At 37.9% G+C, this 21895-nt stretch overlaps 1 protein-coding gene across 5 annotated transcripts in view; it reads right to left on the reverse strand.

Moving 5' to 3' along the window:
* The window catches only part of SDK1 (sidekick cell adhesion molecule 1), a 574835-nt gene that overhangs the window by 530024 nt on the left and 22916 nt on the right, over nt 1–21895 (reverse strand). The window lies entirely within an intron of this gene.

Here is a 21895-nt window from a genome sequence, read left to right on the forward strand (position 1 = left end):
ATGTCTTTGTATACTAACTGCTGGGAAAAATGACCAGCAGGAAGTTATTACACTCGTATTCTGCTACAGGTTTTTCATAGGCATCTTGGTAGGCCACTCTGGGAAGAGAATGCTGAACTACAAAACAGTTTAGTCTAATTCTACAAGGCTGTTTTTATGTTCTTCAATCAGCCAAGCTTACACTGCCTCTGTGTGATACCTGCCCAGAAACGTTTGAAAGTGATTGCCAACAAGAAGTGATCTATGAAACTAAGACATAAGTTGTAGATGCAATGATATGAAAAGGCAGCACAGTCCTTTAACCTTCATTTCTTCCAATTCGGTGTATCTATGAGACAGCAAAGGATGAGTTGTCAAAGCCCTGAGAGGGAGACTCTTCTTAAAGAACTAAACAGATTCTTCATGGTAAGAGTCATGTCCTAGTGCCCACTGATAAGGATTATAAAGCAGCAAGATTAAGAGCAACACCACTAGAGCTAGATTTCTTGATAATCTTTGTATTAAAAGAGCTGCTTGGAGCTGTGTTTGAGCCAGACATTTTCCTTCATCTACAACTTTGTCTGCTGTACCAAAGAGAAAGAATTGAAAGTGACTGCAAATTCTATTGCAGTATTTATATTTGTGGCTGTCACATCTCCTAAGATTCTTGTTACTAAGATATCCTTTTTAATGCTAATTGCTAGAATTTTGCTTTTATTTGGAGCATCTCTACCTAGATTTCAACAGAAGCACTTAAAATCCAGGCAAAAGGAGAACCACAAGAGCACACACACACACACCCCAAATATTGTTGGTACTGACAAGAAAGTCTATGAAAGAAAATATTTCATCTTTAAAGTCACTCGATTATTCCCCCAGAAACAAGAGCACTGAGGCAACCCTTTGACTAGAATAGAATTGTGAAGTGGATTTGGACAAATCATAAGTGCCAGACCAATCAGCCTGATTTGGACTGATTTGTATGAGATCTAGTTCAAAGCAGAATGTCCAGATTCAGTTTAGCATGAATTGAACTGAGATAGCCATTCAGTTTCAGGGCATAAATTGAACCAGATAGCATATAAATCTAAATTTCTCTACCACCTATCTCCAATGAGAGTAACATTTAGTCTGTGAAAGATAAATGTCACCTAAAGACAGTGACAATAATATCAGTGACAGAAAAGAACAAATTTAATGCAGTCCATATATTTGTTATATTTGGTTAACATGTAAACCTCCGTGACCTTAGCAGCCAGACAGATGGTATAAAAACCAAATCAATCAAACAAATAGATAAAATTTCTGTCCAAACTTGCAAGGTTTCTGAAAACATTGTAAGAATTTACAAAAATATTAAAATGTATAGTTGCTCATTTAGGCAGTCCTCCCCCTATTAAATGACAGTAACAGACATTTTCCTGCATTAGACAAGTGATCACATGTTTTTATGGATCTTGTTATATTTTTATTATTTGTAGTGCTCTTAGAAACCTAATGTGGTGTAGTGGATAGAGTGACTACACTGCTCTGAAGATGCAGGAAAAGGTAAACGTTTTTTGAAAGAAGAAATCAAATGACCTGTTCACATATTGAGGTTAAATGTCAAGATCAGTAAGGAAGTTTTAAAGGAAGTGCTAAAACCTTATTTTTGCTATGATTGTAACCCTATATATTAGTAAATTATATCATCACTGGAAGTGTATATGCACAGATTCACTGCAGAGAGAGCTCCTCTTTTGTGTCTGTTAGACATACAGGAGGTGGCAACCATAACTTGAAGCACAATTAAGAAGTTGTCTCAAAACGAACAGCCTAACCAGTCATAGTTATAAGCCATCAGGGCCCTCTGGCATCAGCTTCTAGCACAAATGGGACATTCCTTATATATCACTGGACAAGTATGTTTAAACAAGTGTAGCATCAAACCACTGTTTCCTATAAGTATGTTTTGTATTATGGTAATAATACAAAATACAAGAAAGACAAAAATTATTTGGAAGGATATGGAGTGTGTGTCTTTTTAAAATAAAATTTAAGAGGGAAAAGTGTTAAACTGTAACTCCATCAGGACTTAAGACATGGCCAACAAGAAATATTGTTCCAAAGGTTTTGAAAAGAGGCTTGTTATAGAAGTGATCGACATAATAGACAGGTAAAAGAGATAAACTGAGAAATTAAAAGGAACTGTAGACTTCAAAATTAAACATTGGTTGAGCTATTCACATTAAGAGACAGGCATTAATGAATATTCATTCCATATATCAGGAGTGTTTGGCTTATAGTTTGTCAGCTGTTTACACATCCTACACAATTACTTTAAGAGTTTTATAGATTCACTTCCATCTGGTGCAAAGAATTCACTTACGTCTCATATTTTGAATTCAGAAGGGTACATCATGATCTGTTTTTCTGCATTGTAGCATAACATTTATCTTTTTAAGCACACAGCTTAACTGTTTAAAAATATAATGACAGCAACTACGTTTTCAAACGTAGCATGTGGTCTTTGTTCAGAGATTTATTTAAATTGCCCCGTTTTGCCTTCTGATAAATACTTGTTAACCTCAGTAGGTATTATTTCGAAGAGATTACACAATGAGAGAAAACCCACTTTATGAAGCTAGCAGATCAAACTTCTGTGTGCTTATTCAGACACATGACCATGAACTCAACTAGCACTGAATTAATTAGCTATACACTTGCATTATTTTATTTTTACATGCATAAATTACCAACAGGATTCTAGCCAGTGGCAGAGTGAATAATAATGAATAAATGGAATCTTCTTAATCCACCTATTGTAGAAGGGTAAGTAATGAGCAAAACATTTCGTGTCTACTTGACTTAGACAGAGTCAAACAAACATTAATATGTCACAGCTTGGAAAATGTATTTTCAAAAATTATCCCTCTTTTTTTAAAATGTTCTTTTACATTTTAACCTCTTTTTACTCATTTGTTTTAATATGCAATACATTTAATTGTTTTTAATAAGTAATAGTTTTTGTTTAGAATTATTTTAATGTTTGAATTTTTGATATTTTATCTTTAAGTCTCTTTACTGGTCAAAGGTGATGTATGAATAAAATCAGTCTATGTATAGATCAATTAAATGTTCAGTCTTTCTCTACCAAGACGTTTAAAGAGTCACACAACTTGATGTGTTAAAATGCAAATAGAGCAAGCTGAAGGTATGCTGCATTTAGTGATGGAGAGACTGTAACAACATGACAGTGAAGCTCCAGGACAATGACCCAATGGCCTGCAAAGAAATTTCTCTTTTTCATCTTGTGAAACATAACTAGTGGTGAGAAATTAAAACTGAAGGAGGAGAGAAAGTGAGAGAACCACAAGGTTATAAGTAATTAGCAGGAGCTGTAGAGCTTGAAATATGATTTCAGCAAAAGCTATACTAGAAGGCAGCAAGAAGTAAAAGCTTAAAGGAATTTTAGTGGTAAAGATGTGAAAGCTGAAGTGATTGTGTACCGTATAAAAGAACAGTTTTTCTAGCAATGTCAGTATGGATATTTACAGATACTCTTTACTGTTACGATGTTAATCAATGGGCTAGTTGCCGTTGCTGCTGCTATTACTACTAGCATTGTTTCTGTAGTTTTATTGTTTGCTGTAAGAAATAAAACAGACCTTTTGCATTACTTTTATGTATGTTCTACTAATCTTGTAAGAGAAAGGACAGTGTTGTATATTTAAAACACTCGTAAAATAAATGAACAAATATGATGAATTTCATGTACTGTATCAAAATTGATTCAAAATTGTATCCTTGTTGCCTTCCTATGGTGTTTCCCTTCATACCTTGATCTGTGTAGGGCTCTTAAACCAAAGTTCGACAACTTTGCTACACGCAGAGGGAATTACCTATTATCCATAACAATCCATGTGCTTCTCAGCAGATATTGCTGACTTAGGGGCAACCCAGACAATACAGCTTGCTCCTCTTCTTAACTCCTATCTCAGTCACATATGAAATATTGATGGGAAGTCGCAGGTCTGAATCAAAGAGGAAAAAGGGGGTAATATGAAGGATATTAAACATTATCACTTTCCATCTTCCAGCCCTACTTCTCAACTGCTTTTGCCCAGTTAAGTTTCATTTCAGTAATGATGTTTTAATTAAGTTTCAGGTGAGGGAAATATCATGTAAGATGAGATGAACATGTGCCATGAGCAAGAGCCTTTTGCACATGTACCCCTTTTACTTCTTAAATTGAGACTCAATCTCCCAATTCAGCTGTCATACATATTGTGCTGCAAATTTGAATAACTCAGCACCCAACCCAATTTTTAATGTTCATTATGCCCTTTTGCCCCCATTACATCGTGTTCATTAGTATTATATATTTTGGAGCTAATTACATCCACCATAAAAAAAGAAGAGTAAAATTAAGCCTTTTTTATTTTGCATGAAGGACAAATAAAAGACTTCTCTTTCCAGCCAAGCCTTCAGAATGGGAAATTAGAAATTTGTTGAATCACAGGTCCCTAAAAGACCAATTTTCCTAAATGAGGGGTATACCAAATGTTTAATTGTACCATCCATTCACAGCTGAATAAAGAGCCAAACACCGGATAGAGCTGTGAATGACAGAAACACACACATTAGATACTTCATTACAACATGAAGTTAATGAATACCAAGGATTTATCAATCTGACAACCTAGTAGAGTGAAATACAAATATAGACATTTGTGTTATAGTTAAGTAATATAAATGGAGAGAAAAGACTTTTATATTATATAATATCAAAACAGTTTGAGAGCAAACTGACTTTATTATCAAATTCTCAACCGTAAATAAAACACTGATTTCTGTAAAGCATTTTCATCATAAGTTCCTTTTTTAATTATCTAATATTTATACATACATTAATTGTTCTTAGCTTAAGAAATTAGGTGAGGCACACAGTCAAAGAAAACGTAATGTTTATTAAGGATTTTTTCTGGTTCATAGTATTAAAGATGATGCAAATGAGTGGACGCCTCACTTAAGGGGAAGGGGAAAAAGCTTAGCGGCAGGCACATGCTTTGCATTCAGATGGTCATGGGTTCAATAACTGGGATTTCATCATAGGTGGAAGAAAATTCTGTCCCAGAACTCTACACAGTCATGGCCAGACAATGGCTAAAATCCACATTCCTTTCATCTTGGGGAAGCTTGGATTTTACCGGCAACAGAGATTTTCAGAAATTAAAAACTATCCCCTACCTGGAATGTAGCCCCCAAAGGGCTTCCTCAAAACAAAAGGGATCACATCAAAAGGGCACAATAATAGGAAAGTTTTAATTTCTACCCAGTACAACAATTCACAATAGGAAGAAAACTTGGATTTGTCACAGGTAACCTTTTTTTCCATTGCAAATTTTCTGTATTTTTCATGAAGAAAAAAAATCATCTTGAGTTGACCACCAAATGTTTAATTGTACCAGCCATGCACAGCTGAATAAACAGCCAAAAACCAAATAGAGCTATGAATGACAGAATAATTGTTGTTGTTCAGTCGTTAAGTCGTATCCAACTCTTTGTAACCCCATGGACCAGAGCATGCCAGGCCCTCCTGTCTTCCACTGCCTCCTGGAGTTGGGTCAAATTCATATTGGTAGCTTTGATGACTCTGTCCAACCATCTCATCCTCTGCCATCCCATTCTCCTCTTGCCCTTACACTTTCCCAACATCAGGGTCTTTTCCAGGGAGTCTTCTCTTCTCATGAGACAGCCAAAGTACTGGAGCCTCAGCTTCAGGATCTGTCCTTCCAGTGAGCACTCAGGGTTGATTTCCTTCAGAATGAAGAGGTTTGTTCTCCTTGCAGTCCAGGGGACTCTCAAGAGCCTCCTCCAGCACCACAATTCAAAAGCATCAATTCTTCTGTGGTCAGCCTTCTTTATGGACCAGCTCTTACTTTCATACATTGCTACTGGGAAAACCATAGCTTTAACTATGCCGACCTTTGTCGGCAAGGTGATGTCTCTGCTTTTTAATATGTTGTCTAGGTTTGTCATTGCTTTCCTCCCAAGGAGCAGGCATCTTTTAATTTCGTAGCTGCTGTCAGCATCTGCATTGATCAGGGAGCCCAAGAAAGTAAAATCTGTCACTGCCTCCATATCTTCCCCTTCTACAGTGGTGCCTCGCTTAACAGGTGCTCCATTTGACAACGAAATCGCTAGACGCCGATGTTTTTGCGACTGCAAAAGCGATCGCAAAACGAAGTTCCCTATGGGGGAATTTCGTTTTGCGATGATCGGTTCCCCGCTTTGGGAACCAATCATCGCAAAGTTATGATTTTTGGCCAGCTGATCGGCTGTTTCAAAATGGCCACCGGGTAAACAAAATGGCGGCCTGCTCTTTTCTGGCATGGATTCCTCACTGCACAGGCAACAAAAATGGCCGTGCTATGGAGGATCTTCACTGGGCGGTGAGTTTCAAGCCCCTAGGAACGCATTAATTGGGTTTTAATGCATTTCTATGGGCTTTTAAAAATCGCATTACGTTTTCGTTTTACAGCGATTTCGCTGGAATGAATTAACATCGTAATGTCAGGCACCACTGTATTTGCCAGGAAGTGATGGGACTAGTGGCCATGATCTTAGTTTTTTTGATGTTGAGCTTCAGACCATTTTTGGTGCTCTCTTCTTTCATCCTTTTTAAGAGGTTCTTTAATTCCTCCCCAATTCTTGCCATCAGAATGGTATCATCTGCATATCTGAGATTGTTGATATTTGTTCCAGCAATCTTAGTTCTGGTTTGGGATTCCTCCAGTCCAGCCTTTTGCATGATGTATTCTGCATATAAGTTAAATAAGCAGGGAGACAATATACAGCCTTGTCATACTCCTTTCCCAATTTTGAACCAATCAGTTGTTCCATATCCAGTTCTAACTGTTGCTTCCTGTCCCACATATAGATTTCTCAGGAGATAGATAAGGTGGTCAGGCACTACCATTTCTTTAAGGACTTGCCATAGTTTGTTGTAGTCCACACAGTCAAAGGCTTTTGTGTAGTCAATGAAGCAGAAGTAGATGTTTTTCTGGAACTCTCTGGCTTTCTCCATAATCCAGCGCAAGTTAGCAATTTGGTCTCGAGTTCCTCTGCCCCTTCGGAATCCAGCTTGTACTTCTGGGAGTTCTCGGTCCACATATGCTGAAGCCTACCTTGTAGGATTTTGAGCATAACTTTGCTAGCGTGTGAAATGAGTGCAATTGTACGGTAGCTGGAGCATTCTTTGGCACTGCCTTTCTTTGGGATTGGGATGTAGACTGATCTTTTCCAATCCTCTGGCCACTGTTGAGTTTTCCAAACTTGCTGGGATATTGAATGTAGCACCTCAACAGCATCATCTTTTAAGATTTTAAATAGTTCAACTGGAATGTCATCACCTCCGCTGGCCTTGTTGTTAGCCAGGCTTTCTAAGGCCCACTTGACTTCACTCTCCAGGATATCTGGCTCAAGGTCAGGAACCACACTATCCGGGCTGTCTGGGACATCCAAATCCTTCTGGTATAATTCCTCTGTGTATTCTTGATGTCTTCTGCTTCTGTGAGGTCCCTACCATTTTTGTCCTTTATCATGTCCATCTTTGCACAAAATGTTCTTTTAATATCTCCAATTTTCTTGAACAGATCTCTGGTTTTCCCCTTTCTATTATTTTCCTCTATTTCTTTGCATTGTTGTCTCTGCTTGCTATTCTTTGGAAGTCAGCATTCAATTTTCTTTAAGTTTCCCTATCTCCCTTGTATTTGGTTTCCCTTCTCTTCTCTGCTATTTCTAAGGCCTCATTGGACAGCCATTTTGCTTTCTTGCATTTCCTTTTCTTTGGGATGGTTTTTGTTGCTGCCTCCTGTACAATGCTATGAGCCTCCATTCATGGTTCCTCAGGCACTCTGTCCACCAAATCTAGTTCCTTAAATCTGTTCTTCACTTCCACTATGTATTCATAAGGGATTTGGTTTAGGTTATACCTGACTAGCCCAGTGGTTTTTCCTACTTTCTTCAGGTAAGCTTGAATTTTGCTTTAAGAAGCTGATGATCAGAGCCACAATCAGCCCCAGGTCTTGTTTTTGCTGACTGTATAGAGCGTCTTCATCTTTGGCTGCAGAGAACATAATCAATCTGATTTTGGTATTGTCCATCTGGTGATGTCCATGTGTAGAGTCTCCTCTTGTGTTGTTGGAAATGAGTGTTTGTGATGACCTGCTTGTTCTCTTGACAAAACTCTATTAGCCTTTGCCCTGCTTCTATGCTTCAGAATCATACGCATTATATTTGATACTTCTAATACTCGGTTCTCAGGCAGATTAACTGTGTTCTCAAACTCAGCCAATCTGCCTTGAAATTTAAAACTCTTGCAAGCAAAAGCTATTCCATACAGCTGAAGAGATACAGCTCCTGAACACTTACCAAGAATGAAGAGGATCCCTTGGGATCCATGGAACATGTTTGTGTGTGTCTGCATGTGCACGCATACAGAAAGCTTTTAATTGTCCCAAAATGATAACATCATTCTCTGCCAATGAGATTTCACTACCTTGTACCTCTATGTCAAGGTATGATGTTGCTAAAAAGGATACATAATCCCTATTCCAGGATATATTTATTTACTCTCTCTTTTCTTAAACATCACTGTTACCTAAATATTTCATTGTCATATATCTTGTAATTGTCTAAATTGAAGCAATGTTTCATTGAGAAATGCACAGTATTTCAGAATCTGTTTTTTCTGACAATAGGTTTGTACAATGAACTATTGCAATGCAAAAAAGACAGATTACTTTGTGAAAAGCCCTAGTTTTCCATAGTTATCCACATTTTTAAAATGCACACCAGTTTGACTTAAGCACCTCCATGATCCAAAGAATCACATTCTTAGTGCCCTGCACTCAAGGAAACATCAGACTCAAATTATCCTAATAATTGTTTTCTGTGACAGTTTAAAAAGCAAAAAATAACAGACTCATATGGCTTCTGATTATTGTAGCATGCATTTTCATAGACTATAGACTAGCAGAAATTGATAGGGGTGGAGCATGCTATGTACACTAACTCAAAAGGCCAAATCCAATTGTATACCTGCAGTCCAAAGAGAGACTGCAGCCAAGAAATTAGAAAAAGACTGAGACTTGAAAAGGCAGCAAAGATGGAATTAGAAAAGATCATCAAGTGTATGTGGAAATCAAGGCCAAGATCATCCACAATCCTGTATTCTGTTCACCATATACAAGTGTGAAAGCTGAACAGTTAAGAAAGCTGACAGGGGGGAAAGTGATTATTTGAAAAGTGGTGCTGGGGGACATCTTTATGGATACCCTGGAATGCCAGAAAGACAAACAAGTGGGTCCTAGAGCAAACCAAGCCTGAACCATCTCTGGAGGCAAAAATAACTAGGGTGTTCTACTTTGAGTAGATAATAAGAGGACAGGATTCTCTGAAAAAAGACAATAATGCTGGGAAAGATGGGATGCAGCAGGAAAAGAGGAAAACCAAATACAAGATGGACTGACTCACTAAAGAAACCACAGGCTTGAATTTACAAGAGCTGAGCAGGACTGTTGAAGACGGGACAATTTGGAAATCACTCATTTGTAGGGTCACCATAAGTCATAGGTGACAGCATGTAATAACAAGAACAATCCCAAGTAGATCATTCCTATTGGAATCTACGGAATTTATTAATCAACTATGAAACAAACCCCATTAATTTCATTGGGTTTACTTACATGTAGATTACAATTACAATTAGATTTAGCTCTAAATTTTCTTCCATTATTTGCTAGTAGTCCTTTAGGTCACATTCATTTGTCCAATAAAAACTTCTCTCTATGCAAATTATTTAGAAGGTGCTGGGTTTTAATATGTTCTATGCATCAATGCAGCTCTGTAGTATTAACCTTTTAGTACTACAATAATTTGTATAATTAGGTTAAGGGAATTTTCATAACTATTAGGAGAAAATTCATATATTTTAAGCTTTACAAAACAGTACACATTTTACTAAATGATAGGTCAAAAAGCAATAATAATATGACTTTTAATTACATGCCTTTAATTTCTTCTTAGCCAAAGGAATAAAAAAGCAGTATGAACATTTTCTTTGTAAGGATATTTCCACTAACTGTTCTTTATGAAGGAATGAAAAAGTTAAATGATATATACTCACTAGTAATAGTATCTTAGCATCTAAAATCACCTGGACTAGAAAGTGTAACCTCTCTGACACACCAAGGGAAATTATCAAACCACTGTAATTTTGCCTAATTCTTTCTTCTTATTCTTTTGTCTTAAATTTTCAAAACTGTTCAGTGCAAACTGACTACAGCCTTGGTACAAGTTCTGTCTCTGATGTTAAAGTGAACAAGCCTCGATCAGTATTCTATTTTCTTAAAAGTCATATTTAATATTTGCAAAATGCAAAATGCCATGAAATATGATGGGAAATATTAAAATTTACTACGCATAGACAATAACTTGACTGATAAATTTCATCTGAATTATATGGCCCCACTGCAGATTTAATTTATGTAGCTTGTGCAGCTGTAATATAAATATTTATAAATGTTTAAGGTTTTGTTTGCTTATATAATACTTTAGCATTTTTCACGATCACTTCTCAAACTAATGTACCCTGGTAAGTTGTCCTTTCTTTCTGGGAGAGGTCTTAAAAAATAATTTGAAAACTATTCTATGAGGGAAAGAAAACTATTTAAATACATACGTTTTGCTGTGAGCCACCAAATTCTATGTACACATATAGGAACAAAGAACACATGTCATTGTAAGTATATACAATGATCATACAAAAAACAAACAAGAAAAATCTAATCACTAGCTTGTATTTTTGTGCCCTCAGGTCGGAAGGCGTCCAACATGCTACTGAGGAAGAGTGGAGGACAAGTACAAGTAGCTCCAGAGCTAATGAAGTGGTTGGGCCAAAGCCGAAAGGACGCTCAGCTGTGGACGTGCCTGGAAGTGAAAGGAAAATCCAATGCTGCAAAGAAAAATACTGCATAGGAACCTGGAATGTAAGATCTATGAACCTTGGGAAGCTGGAGGTGGTCAAACAGGAGATGGCAAGAATAAACATCGACATCCTGGGCATCAGTGAACTAAAATGGACAGGAATGGGCGAATTCAGCTCAGATGATTATCATATCTACTATTGTGGGCAAGAATCCTGTAGAAGGAATGGAGTGGCCCTCATAGTCAACAAAAGAGTGGGAAAAGCTGTAATGGGATACAATCTCAAAAATGATAGAATGATGTCAATACGAATCCAAGGCAGACCTTTCAACATCACAATAATCCAAGTTTATGCACCAACCACCACTGCTGAGGAGACTGAAATTGAACAGTTTTATGAAGATTTACAACACCTTCTAGAACTGACACCAAAGAAAGATGTTCTTCTCATTCTAGGGGACTGGAATGCTAAAGTAGGGAGCCAAGAGATAAAAGGAACAACAGGGAAGTTTGACCTTGGAGTTCAGAACGAAGCAGGACAAAGGCTAATAGAGTTTTGTCAAGAGAATAAGCTGGTCATCACAAACACTCTTTTCCAACAACACAAGAGGCGACTCTATACATGGAAATCACCAGATGGGCAACATCGAAATCAGATTGATTATATTTTCTGCAGCCAAAGATGGAGAAGCTCTATACAGTCAGCAAAAACAAGACCTGCAGCTGACTGCGGTTCTGATCATCAGCTTCTCATAGCAAAATTCAAGCTTAGACTGAAGAGAGTAGGAAAAACCACTGGGCCACTCAAGTATAATCTAAACCAAATCCCCTATGAGTACACAGTGGAAGTAAAGAACAGATTTAAGGAACTAGATTTGGTGGACAGAGTGCCTGAAGAACTTTGGATGGAGGCTCGTAACATTGTCCAGGAGGCAGCAACAAAAACCATCCCAAAGAAAAGGAAATGCAAGAAAGCAAAGTGGCTGTCCAAGGAAGCCTTACAAATAGCAGAGAGGAGAAGGGAAGCAAAATGCAAGGGAGATAGGGAAAGTTACAGAAAATTGAATGCAGACTTCCAAAGAATAGCAAGGAGAGACAAGAGGGCCTTCTTAAATGAACAATGCAAAGAAATAGAGGAAGATAACAGAAAAGGAAAGACCAGAGATCTGTTCAGGAAAATTGGAGATATTAGAGGAACATTTCGCGCAAAGAAATATCAACAACCTCCGATATGCAGATGACACCACTCTGATGGCAGAAAGTGAGGAGGAATTAAAGAACCTTGTAATGAGGGTGAAAGAGGAGAGTGCAAAAAACGGTCTGAAACTCGACATCAAAAAAACTAAGATCATGGCCACTGGTCCCATCACCTCCTGGGAAATAGAAGGGGAAGATATGGAGGCAGTGACAGATTTTATTTTCCTGGGCTCCATGATCACTGCAGATGGAGACAGCAGTCACGAAATTAAAAGACGCCTGCTTCTTGGGAGGAAAGCGATGACAAATCTTGACAGCATCTTAAAAAGCAGAGGCATCACCTTGCCAACAAAAGTCCGAATAGTCAAAGCTATGGTTTTTCCTGTCGTGATGTATGGAAGTGAGAGCTGGACCATAAAGAAAACAGACCGCCGAAGAATTGATGCCTTTGAATTGTGGTGTTGGAGGAGACTCTTGAGAATCCCCTGGACTGCAAGGAGAACAAACCTATCAATTCTAAAGGAAATCAACCCTGAGTGCTCACTGGAAGGACAGATCCTGAAGCTGAGGCTCCAGTACTTTGGCCATCTAATGAGAAGAAAAGACTCCCTGGAAAAGACCCTGAGGTTGGGAAAGTGTGAAGGCAAGCGGAGAAGGGGACGACCGAGGATGAGATAGCTGGACAGTGTCTGCGAAGCAACCAACATGAATTTGACACAACTCCGGGAGGCAGTAGAAGATAGGAGGGCCTGGCGTGCTCTGGTCCATGGGGTCACGAAGAGTCAGACACGACTAAACGACTAAACGACGACGAATAGAAATGCACTTAACATGGACAAACTTTATTCAATACAGTGAGACTTAATTCTGAGTAATATGCAGAGAATTTCTTCTCATTAGTTCCCCAAATATTTTCTAGAGTTTGCTCTCTATAAATCATGTTTTGTCCTGTAATAAAGATTCTTTGGCTTCCACTAAGAACAGAAAATGGCCAAAATGCATTTGGATAGCTCTCCTGTGCAATAGTAGTGATTTCACCAGCCATGACAGAATACCACGAACTAAAGAGTTTCTTTTTCCATTTCAGGGTGCATGCAACTGTGTATAATTGCAAGCAAGTCGTGTGCTTCAAAAGGAACTATTTAAATCTTGGCAATACTGTATGTCAGTGGTCTCCAACCTTGGGCCTCCAGATGTTCTTGTACTTCAACTCCCAGAAATCCTGGCCAGCAGAGGTGGTGGTGATGGCTTCTGGGAGTTGTGGTCCAAGAACATCTGGAGGCCCAAGGCTGATGATCACTGCTGTATGTCACAGTAGGTGACATCAATCCTGTTGCTCTCCCACTGTGCAGATGGAGCTAGGCAACAGAAGATTTGCCATAGGTTCTTAAGAATTAACTTAAACTGAGCAGAAAGCACAAGCAAGGTTTAGAGCCTCTACAAGAACTGACCATTCTAGCAATAACAAACAGTCTCTGGGAGGAAGAGAACTACCCATGTTACTTTTCACCGCAACAGTGTTGCATGTATTTTGCACATCTGGAACCAGCCCACCCCAAGTATGTATTAGTTTCAAAATACTTTCTCTGGAGCCAGTTTTCCCTCTTTAATCATGGATTAGTGTCATTTGTATAATGACAATAAAATGGCTGGAACTAATTGCTATAACCAGAATTTGAAACAAGGACTTGAAACCGGCCTATTAGCTGCTTAAGAAAATCCCAAATTATCATTAACAATGAATATAATCTCTGTAAATGGATAACTAAATCATAATAACAATAATAATATTTGCATGCCATCAACATTATGGTACCCCTTTCTGGATTTTAAGGGAAATGTAATGCCATCTTGGGATGTGGTGGCACTGCAGGTCAAACCGCAAAGCCTCTGGGCTGCAAGGTTGAAAGATCAGCACTTCGATTCCATGCGACAGAGTGAGCTCCTGTTGCTTGTCCCCAGCTCCTGCCAACCAAGGAGTTTGAAAGCATGTAAATGTGAGTAGATAAATAGGTACCACCATGGTAGGAAGGTAATGGTGTCCCATGTCTAGTCGCGCTGGCCACGTGACCATGGAAACTGTCTTGGGACAAACACTGGCTCTATGGCTTGGAAACAGGGATGAGCACCGCGCCCTAGAGTCAGACACGACTGGACAATTTGAACCTTTACTTTTATAATGCCATCTTAATCCAGATATAGAAAAGATCTGTTTCATTAATCAAAAGCTAAGCGATAACTTCACAGTGGTTGTGGTCCCCTTGCTCTAGTAAGGTATTGCATATATATAGCAAAGGAATTACGTAATACTTTATCTGTTTATGGCAATGAACACTGGTCTAACAATGATAATACCTGCAATGTTCTAGAAAGCATGAGCCACTTCTGACATAGATCACACTCTACAAAAGTTGAGGTAAAAAAGAAAGAGTCTGGATGAATCTAATTTAAAGGAGATAATGCTACAAAAAAGGCTTTATTATAAATGGGGTGGTTTATATCAGAGATGTGCATTGAACAAGGAGATCATCAAGTGTTCTTTTCAATTGCTAGGAAAGATACAGTACTCGTATGAGCTTATTCTTTGCCAATATACATTTTTGTCTAGAATTTAACTACGGAAACTTCAGATGGTGCAGAATGCAGCAGCCAGACTCCTCACTGGTGGGAGAAAACACCATCATATTTCTCCTATCCTGGCTAGACTGCATTGGCTGCCCATCCGTTTCCGCGTCGACTTCAAAGTGCTAATGATCACTTATAAAGCCCTAAATGGTTTGGGACCTCGATACCTGGCGGAACGCCTTCTCCCACCAAGATCTACCCAAACCACCCGCGCAAGCCAGGAGGTGAGGCTGACGAGCCTGACGCCGAGGGAGGCCTGGAGGGAAAAGATGTGAAACCGGGCCTTCTCGGTGGTGGCTCCTCGCCTTTGGAACAATCTCCCTCCTGAGATTCGCGCGGCCCCTACGCTGGGTATAAACTCAATTAAAAACATGGCTTTATGTCCAGGCCTTCCCTCCTGCAGCATGTAATCCAATTTAATTTTATCTTTTTCTTCTTTATCTATTTATTATTTATGATCTTTGGTATCTATGGTTTTATATTATTACTATGGTATATATTCTGTTGTTAGCCGCTCAGAGTGGTATAAATATACTAGATGGGAGGGATATAAATCAAATAAATAAATAAATAAATAAACGGTTTGGGACCTCAATATTTGGCAGATCGTCGTCTTCCCCCAGATCTACCCGAATCACCCGTCATCGCCAGCAGGGACGGCTGAGGGGTCTGACGCTGAGAGAGGCTCAGAAGGAAAAAACTAGAAACCGGGCCTTCTCGGCGGTGGCCCCTCGGCTGTGGAATGCCCTCCCACCTCGCTGGGTGTTTTTAAAAGCCAGTTAAAAACTTGGCTATTTAAGCAGGCCTTCCCTCCAGTCAGCTAAGTCTTTTTTTTTCCTCCTCTTTTCTTATTCTATCCCATCTTGGTACTCTTTTCTTAAATTAATTGCCTTAATTAATATTGTAATTGTATTTTTACATTTTTTTTTATATTGATCTATTTTATGCTGTAAGCCGCCCCGAGTAGACGTGGTCTAGAGGGGTGGGGTATAAATTTAATAAATAAATAAATTTATAAGGCAAGATGGCATTTGGAGTACCATCCCACTCCTATAGGAGACTTGCATCCTGGAGCATATTCAAGACAAAGGTAACAGAGGAGTTGTTCAAAGAACATCAGGAATATGCTTTTTAATGAAACACATTAAAAGCAAGGGGAATACGGGGGACAGAAAAAAGATAAAATAAACAAAAAGCCAGCATAAAAAGATCACCACTGTGGTCCTTCATACAGTTAATCACTGTTTTGGCACTAGCATGTTTGGTTTGGTTTTGTGCATGTACTGTCTCTTCCCTAAGAGCTGCTGGCCTGAAGCTGTAACAGTTGGAATATTTATTTGGTTGTTTATTAGCATATCTGCTTTTCTGGGCCATTGGGCATCATTTTATTTAATTGCTTTAAATTTGTACAGCTTTCAAATCACCTACCAATGGGGGTTTTAGAAAATAAAGCCTTCGAACTGTTAGAAGCTTTGCCAATGTATTTTCATTTCATACAGCTCTATCCAGTCCAAGATGTTGACTAATTCCCTCCTGGAATAGGTTAACAGAAGATGCTCATTTTCACTATCAATAAACTGTGAAATGTATTTTAACATGTTTTAATTATAAATGGTATTCACTAGGACTGTATTTGCAGTCAGACTATTTTTGTAAAGATAATATGATTTGTAACGCATGGTGTGTGAAAAACCATAGTAATATAGCTTCTGACTTGGTTATTAATGATGGTTTAACAGTCTGAAGAAAAATTCACTTAATGTGTTAATAGAAAGTTTTTTCCCTCAAAAAATCACATTTTGTTTGCAGGATTTAATTAACTTAAAGATTCGGCTTAAATATTCCTCAAAATATGTTAATTCTAAATATTCTAGAAATAGGTCTCCAAGACATTACATAACATTTTACAAAGAAAATCCTGAATGCATTATGTGCTCCTATATCCTCGAGCCAATATAAATTGTTGCTTGGTATTACTTTTATATCATTTATTTATAATGTAGAAGAAACAGCAGAAAGGAATATGACAAAGTACTTCCAGAATACCTTTGGTCACTGATTGAGTCTATGGGAAGAGATACTTTGACTACAGTACTATTTTTACTTACTTTGGAGTAAGCCCCACAGAAATTTATAGGATGTACTGCCTGACATCTAAGCGTTCAGCCTGGAGGCAGGTGGTGCTTCATGGCCTCTCCCATTTTGAAGAGATTCTTGTCCAGCAGGCTGAGGCAAAGAGACAGTCCCACAACAAGCAAAACCAGGGAGCTGGACAGAGGACAGGTTGTGTTTGTCTTCAGCGTGGAAGGGATTGTCACTCTCGAATTGGCCTTCTCAGCCACACTAGACGCTGTTCCAAGTTCTCCATACAGAGCACATTACCATAGTCTCTCGAGACTGAAGGATGCCTACCCCACCTACTGCCTTATAGTTCTGTGGGTTAGAGATCTCAAAATACATTTCCACAGAGCATCTTTCCTTAATCTAAGCTTTTAAAAAGCCACATATGTTAGCAGCTATCACAACACGCTGTGGCAGTGAATTCCATAATTACATGCTACATGAAGTAATACTTTGTTTCATTTTTATAGGCTGCCAATTCGTTTTTTGAATGCTGAGTAAGATTGGGCATGAGGAGACAGGGGTAAGGATTCTGCCTTGATTTCACTCTCTCTGTCCTTGTGATTCTGATCAAATAGTTGACAATTCTGATTTTTGTACAAAGCAAAATTGTTGAATTTGTTATCACTGGAGCCCTGGTGTACAAATGTAATGCATACATAAGGGAACACATATTATATATTTCAATCTTTGGAATGTAGATGCTCACAGATCTCTATTTGATACAGAACAGTGAAAGCTCTTGTTCATAGTACAACTCTGCACATGTACAGGAGACCTGGATTGGGTAGTAAATATTCTTTGAAATACACTTTGAAAACTAACTTACTGCAGTATGATGTTTAGTATGCAACTAGCAACTTCACCAAATACATATGAAGCTGAGAAGGTCAGTTGAAGACTGGGCTACTCTGGGGGATAAATAAAATTCAAAGCTCATTATTACAGATACAGCAGCACATGATAATTCTTCGGGCAGCAAATAGGTTACGAGCAAATCTAAATGTGAGACAGTTTACTTGTTGCAGAGCCAGGACCACACATAGACTTTTTCTGTCCCTGGGAAGACACAACCAGCATATTAATAAATTCCAATTTTGCAGACTCTTTCTTTGGTTGCCTTTTGATGGTCTGCTTAAGTATAGAGATTCAATGTAATGAACTTGATTTATATTGGCCATGATTGCTAAGGTTTGACCTGTTGGAAGTAAATAGATTTCAAATGAAAATTATAAAACAGAATGTGCAATCAGACAGATTAGGTTGCTCGCATTTTGGACCACTTGAGGTTAGGTTCTTTCTCCATCACCATTTAACAATAGCCTTTCAATTCAGAAATTTTAACTCAAATAGAACTCAATTTGGACTACTTGTGGAGCAGTGATCCAGACTTCCAGATCACTCTGATTTGTGGGTTTACTGTGGAGTGAGTACCACCAAATGTAGTGGCTTTTGCTTCTGTGTTAAAATGTTTGGAGTTCAGTTCCCCTTGCACAAACATACACAGTCTGGGAGGCAGGCTCATTGCACATAAAGCCTGGGAGATGGCTGATATGGATAACTGGAGGGAGGCTGAAACAGGAATAGAGCCACCCTTCCAGAATGTCCTGATGCAGTGCACACGGAAGGCACAGGAAGGAACAGGTGGTTGCTGGAATGGAAGATGATGTGGGAAAGGAGAAAACTTCCCAAGCTGGTGAGTTGGGACAAACCACAGGAAGAATATGAATCAAACCCAGCAGTAGATAGTGAACAAATAATCAGTGGAAAATAAAGGGCACTGTACACTACAATGGACTGTGCTATTTTGTTTCTTGTTTTTCAGTGCTGCCATAGAATTTTCAAATTTATTCTGTGAACCTGGATTCATGTCCACTTGTACCAACCCAAAAACACTTAGGAGTATAACAAGCTACTACGATATTCATGTGCATTCACAGAAAGAACTGAAATTCTTGTTACATACATACATCGTTACATACATAAATTGTTGCAATTGATTTTATACTAAAGAAAGCAAATAACAATTATAGATGGGAGGGCCACTGCTTCATTTTATCAATCAAAAACAAGTTAATGATTGCTTTCAGCAGTGCTTTATTGGAATCTGGGTTTAATTAATCACTCTAGGATAATGTCTAAATTTCTTTGATTACCCTTAGTTCCAAACCAAAGACTAGACTAGACTAGATTCTTCCTATTTACAACATAGTTGTAAACATTGGTGTGTTTAAGCATATTACCATTAACGTCTTCTCTATCATGTTTTATTTTTGAGACCTGCTGCATGGTACAGAAATAAATGCCATTTACTTTAATGTAAAATCCCTTCAACACCCATACTACCTCATCGAAGTGCTTATTTCCAGTTTCATGCTCCATGAGCCATGGAGATGCCCCCATCTGGCTACAGTTTCTGAAGTATTTAATGCTATATATAGAAAATTTGTTTGCCATTTTGAATCTAGATAGTGAACACAAAGGCACCGATACCCTATTCCATAAAGTTATTTGGATAAAGTTGCAGTGGAAAAATATTGCATGAATTAAAAAAATTAAAACCAATCTATGGTCAAATAGTTAGGAGCACCTGATATTGGATCATTGATGTTCCAGCAGTGGATTTCTAATCACCAGATGCTAGAGTCAAGCATCAGGACTTTGTCATTAGCAGTACACTCATTAGTTTATGGCCTTCTTAGCATATAGAATAGTGATGGGCACAAAGCACCTAATGCCAGGCCATCTTAAGTTATCAGAGCACCACCACAAGGTGCCACATGTCCCCAACTCCCACCCCTTGCCAGTTTAAGATGACTCGTCATGAAGTGCTTCATGTCCATCTCTAATGTAGAATGCTGGAGCAGACTGATCTCAATATAGTTCTTAGAAGCTTACTTTTAACATGTTTTGTTGCAAGAAACTGCATGCTCACTCATTGTGCCATTCTGCAACATTTTGAAAGCTTCACAAAAATAAATGCAAAAGATACAGATATCATAAATGGTATTTCTTAGTTGATCAGAGATGCATAGGATGGAAATGCACTGAAACTAAATGGAATTAAATGAAACCATGCAATTATAGCAAGATCAGATGATAAAATCAGTATTTGTCCTATGGAAACAATGAACATGCTTTAACATTGGGCAGCTCATGTTTCTTATAAATTTAAATATGTGTCACATCAATTTGCTTATGAAATCAAATCCATCAAGCTATATCACAATATCCTACTTCAAAACATAAAAACATTATTTGCATTTCTGATGAAACTCAAATCATTAGTGCTTATGGAGATTCTATTCATTCTCTATTACTGATATCTGCATTGATAGTTATCCAGAGAATATAAGGTATATGTCAGAACCTCAGGACTGACCTTAGCTTCAGTTTGTAATTAGCTATGCACAAAAGCAATATATTGACAGAATACTGAAAGCACATAATTCAAAAACTGCTTTCAGAAGAAACCTAAAGCCTTTTGCAAACTGCATCTGTAGCCATCTAAGAAGCTAACCAGGCCCCAACAACAGCCATGAGAATTTGGGTCATTAATAAAAGCATACTGTATATAAAAACATGTAACTTTTGGAACTAAAAAGTGGAACTCACTGAGGGCCTTCAAGACCAGCTTGAAGACATGGCTATATAGGCAGTCCTTCCCTACAGCCATTAATTAGCCTACCTCCTCTTTTCTTCTTTTTTCTCTTCTCTCCTTCCTCTTCTTTCCCCCCTTTCTTTTTTCCTTTCCCATCTTGGATTAATCTGGATTTTATCTTAGTTTATTTTTATATTATATATAAACCACCCAGATTAGACACATTCTAGAGGAGCAGTAAACAAACAAACAAACAAATAAACTACCCATAAGAATGTGGTACACAGCCTGAAAATGGTGAATCATAATCGAAAGCTAATTTGCTTGTTGTTTGATTCTTTTAGTAATCTAATAAAGGTACGAACTGCTCCTACATTTGCATTGTTTTGAAGACTACACAGCTCTTTTCTGTTTTTTTTCTTGTAAGATTTGTTGTAAGACAGTTGTGTAGCCTTATTGAACAGTGATATTATGTATATTGTGTACTGAAGAAGGAGCAGTAAAATAATTCAGTTTGTGATACGGCTTGAGGTTTCCAAAACAATATTATATCTCCTAAATATTTCATTAATCTATAGATTAATTTATAGTAATATTAAACAATAGATCAATCTACTGATTTATTTGAAACAATTAGCTGTCAGACATTAACCTTAATTACTAATGGGTAACCAACATGTAGAAGATTGAATGAGAGAGATACCATGAACCTCCTAACAATTAATAAATGTTCTAATATTTAATAAAACTTTGTTTTTTAACAATTTCTGAGATGAAAAATTGGGATGGGATGATATTTGAATATCAAACAGTAAGATTAACTTTTAGAGCAATTTTCAGTTTATTCAAAAGGAGGCCTCAGTGAATTAAATGGAGTTTGCAGGTAAGCATGTTAATCTCTCAACCTAATGGAGGTATTTTCAGCTAGTTTTCTGCTGTTTCTGCACTGAATTCAGACTCCCTCTACTGGACTGCTATAGAACATGTTCTCACATGTTTTATTTTGCCCAGCATTAGTAATCAGGCATCTGCATCATAAAACTAAAGGAAAGGATCTATCACCATCAGCAATTGAAATAAACCTATCAGGGATTGATTGATGTATGTATGTCACCTTTCTCAAAGTGAGAAAGATGTACAATTCCTATAAATCTAAGCAGTTTCCTTGATTGTGCACCTACAGCAAATGATTCTTAATATGCAAACTGTGAGAATGTCTGTACATCTGTTGAATTTATGCCAAACTGCTTTTCGCTTTTTGGTTCAAATATGGCTTGTCTGTAGACACATTCCATTAGTTAATGGTGGTGTTATTTTTCATCCCAAGTATCATGATTATGAAATGGTGAAAAAATAGAAAAGAGATGTTAAGATGATAAATTAATATCTGTCTCCATGGGA

This window comes from Pogona vitticeps, chromosome 13 (genome assembly GCF_051106095.1).
Source record: "Pogona vitticeps strain Pit_001003342236 chromosome 13, PviZW2.1, whole genome shotgun sequence".
In the NCBI taxonomy this organism is placed as follows: Eukaryota; Metazoa; Chordata; class Lepidosauria; order Squamata; family Agamidae; genus Pogona; species Pogona vitticeps.